General features: G+C 32.6%; 1 non-coding gene across 1 annotated transcript; it reads right to left on the bottom strand.

Moving 5' to 3' along the window:
- Positions 1 to 664: 664 nt before the first annotated feature.
- Positions 665 to 746, bottom strand: TRNAS-GCU (transfer RNA serine (anticodon GCU)). Its single transcript has one exon. It is a non-coding gene; the product is annotated as a tRNA-Ser (tRNA).
- Positions 747 to 3,799: the final 3,053 nt, after the last annotated feature.

Here is a 3,799-nt window from a genome sequence, read left to right on the forward strand (position 1 = left end):
TTATTTTTCTAATAATGCCATAATACATATGTAATTTAAAAAACCACAGATAATTTTATTATGTATTATGGCATTATTTTTCTAATAATGCCATAATACATATGTAATTTAAAAAACCACAGATAATTCTATTTTTCTAATAATGCCAGAATACATATGTAATTTAAAAAACCACAGATAATTCTATTTTTCTAATAATGCCAGAATACATATGTAATTTAAAAAACCACGCATAATCAACGAAATTATTAAATACAAAGACTTCCTTTGGACTGGAGAAGAGAGTACCCTAATAAGGAAAAAATAAATATTAATAATTTAAAAAAATTAAAATAATTTTTTTCATGTAATTTACGAACACTTCTCTCATAATAATTAAAATAATAATAATAAGAAGATATTTTTTATATTCCAGTTTTTGTGATAAATAATGAATTAAAGAAAGGTTTTTTTTAAGAAGAAATCGTATAAGAGATACGCATACGTTATTCGAACTCTCACAGAGTAAACTTGTAAATGAGTGATAAAAATTAAATTCCTTTAAGAGAATTTTTTAACGCATACGTTATCCGAACTCTCACAGGGTAAACTTGTAAATGATTGATGAAAATTAAATTCCTTAAAAATCCTTATGAGCAGGGTAGTTAAAACACTTCAGAGAACACGTCGCCTGAGAGATTCGAACTCTCGCGGGAAAACCCCATGTACTTAGCAGGCACACGCCTTAACCACTCGGCCAAAGCGACAGGTTATGGTTCGATATCACCATCAAATTGACTAAATTATTCACTATGGATAACAAAATGATCATCCCATATTCATGTCATTCACAATTTTCTTTGGTGGAAATAAAGTGGGGATTATTACACAAATAAAGGGCTCCCACGAAGAGAACCAATTTATTTTTAGCTTCAAGCGACTCACCATAGGATTCACTCTTGCAACTTATAATAAAATTTATAACTAATTTACATAAAGTAAAAAACATTAACATTTTTAATTTAATATATATATTTTTTGTTTCTCTAAATTTTTAATTAATAATTTTATCTAATTATTATATATACATAAACTCAATGTAGTTATATATTTGTGAGTGAGATAGTAATCTTTAATTGTTTAAAATGTGTTTTGATTTATAAAAATAGATTCAATATCGTAAATTGGGTAGATTATTCAACTCAAATTTGTAATTTTAATAAATATTAGAGTAGTCTTTAAGTGCGATTTTTTGGTGTTTCTAATGGATTTCTCGAATATTTTTTTTTGCCAAATCTTGATTTGTATTGTTTAAACTGGTTTGAGTGCATATACGGGTTCAACACCCTCAAAAACCCTTGGAGAATCTTGAATGTGAAGAGTTCACTCATCAAACTTGATTTCAAATTATCTCTATTGTATTATAGACAAATCAGATCAAAAAATAAACCTGAAAAGTTAGATCAAAAAATAAACCGGAAAACTTTCCAAAAAGTCACATAAAGACTACTCGATAAATATTTGTTGGATTTTGGGCCAACTTGGCTAGAAAAATTGTCCAAAAAACTCCAAAACTTAGACTTATTAGACTATGACTTGTTAAAATGACATTGTAAAATAAAAGCTCTAATTCTATGAGTGAAATTGTTCACCAACCTGTCACTCTAACTTAAAATAAAAGCTCTAATTCTATGAGCAAAATTGTTCACTAACTTGTCACTCTAACTTTTTTTCCAAGGAAAAAAGCTAATAATTTTACTTATAGCCCATAAATATTACTTATGCACTTTCCATTAGCATTATGTGGCTACTATAGCCCATATAAAGATGTAAAAGTTTATTTTGTTTTATTTATTTATTTAAAAAAGAAAAACCAAAGTCTTCAAGGTTTTTGTTGTTTACATTGTACATATGTATTTGCCGCTAACAGTACATGTATGGCTAATATTGCGTTGTCGTAAATAGATGGTAGACTCTCCTTAGTTGAGTCATTATATACATGCAAGAATAACTTTTTAGAATGTCGAGTCCCCCAAATTTCACTAATATATGGAGGTACAGATAAAAAGATAGAAAGAGACTGTAAAATTTCTAGTTGTGATCCCTATGATTATCCATCATAAAAAACTAAACATTTAGAAGCATTTTATTCATTGTCAAATGTTGAAAAGATGTTACGTGCAATGGCCATCCTTGTGCTCGACACAACCTTCATCCATTACTAGTCCATCCTTCGAGAGATCATTTTGCTTTTGGTTCATGTCCCTGTAAATATGTTCAAAGGTTATGAGAGAGGAATGCATGGTATTTTGTAAAACACATTGCTAATTAATAAGTAGCAGGGTCTAATTTCTCATTCTTGATGATCCATTCCAATCAATAATCACTTTGGAGTCACCATATATATGAATGGATGAGATGTTTTGGTCCCTTGCAATTTTGAGAGTTATGTTTCATGCAAAAAGATTGGCATAATTATTTGTAGTTGTACCAATGTTTCCATTGAAAGAGAAATAATGTGAGTTACTAATATAAGTGAATCCACCCACACCCCCTTTAGCCAAGGAGAGTTGTGCAACCCTATCCAGGAAAGCCTAACTTGTATCTTAGTGAATAATCATTTCATAAATTGTCCATTGAAGGGGACTTCTTAATAGAAGTAGGCATGGAGCTTTGTAGACCCAAACTTTGAATGGTTACTCTAAAAGATGAGTGACCTTTGTTATCAAAAATAGCAAGCCACTATTAGAGGGAGTGCTTTGAGATTTGTTTTATGTTTTTCACTTAGCCAAGTTTTTGTAAATTCATTGATGTGGGTACCATCCCAAAAAAATTCAGGCCCTTCTCTATCACAAGTTTCTTTCCAAATAACTTAAGTGAAAGGATATTTAATAAACAAATGAGGATGGATTTAAAGTCATTTAGGTAGAGGGAACATCTACTAGGCCCACAAAAGGATATTTGTAAGATCTCATAAGTTGGGGCCTTATTCCCTAGTAATATCCACATGAATAATCTAGCCTTGAGGGGGCAATGCAATTTTGAAAGTACCCCCCCCCATAGGGGGGATCCTAGAGATCAAATTGTCAGGCTATATGTAGATATTCAAATTTTGGGGAATAATCACAAAAGGGACAAGGCGACCAAATAAGAAGATCCTCATCTAGAGAGAGCCTTATTAGTGATTTCCTTAGATTATTTAGGTCTCCCTGCCACTCCTCTACTAGAGCTCCTTTTAGATTTAATTTTACATGGGAGTCATTCTTGATATTGTCGAGGACATTCTTGTAACACCTCCTCCTCCCAAGTCCACCCCAAGCAATCATCCAGCGGGGGTAAACATGCGACGAGAGAGGCTACTATAAGGGATTCAACTTTCTTGGCAACCTTAAGGAAATGGAATTGAAGGAACATATCAAACAAACCCATCCACATCAACAACAACACCCTCAAGGGACATGTCAGCCACTCAAAAATCTTGTCCCTAAGTCCCACTAATGATTTAATCCTTTTATCCCCTCATCGCTCTCATGCTATAGGCAAGACAATGACCAGAAGCCAAAGTGACTCTCATAGGGCTATGTGCCAGCATCCCTAGACTTTTTCCAATAGACTTGTACCAGCGTCCTCGAGATTTGAGCCACTTTTCTAGCCCGGAATCCCGGCCTCTGCCCAGAACTTGTTATAACCTTCAGAATCCATCAAAGACATGATGACACTATAAACAAATAAAAAATCAATCTCAGGACTAGGCCTGAGCATCCCAAAATGGGACTAACATTCTGTCAAACACTTTTTCAATGCAGCCTATAGATCTAGG

The sequence above is a fragment of the Pinus tabuliformis genome, chromosome 2_2 (assembly GCF_031772625.1).
Source record: "Pinus tabuliformis cultivar Carrire ecotype Pingquan chromosome 2_2, CPIR1, whole genome shotgun sequence".
In the NCBI taxonomy this organism is placed as follows: Eukaryota; Viridiplantae; Streptophyta; class Pinopsida; order Pinales; family Pinaceae; genus Pinus; species Pinus tabuliformis.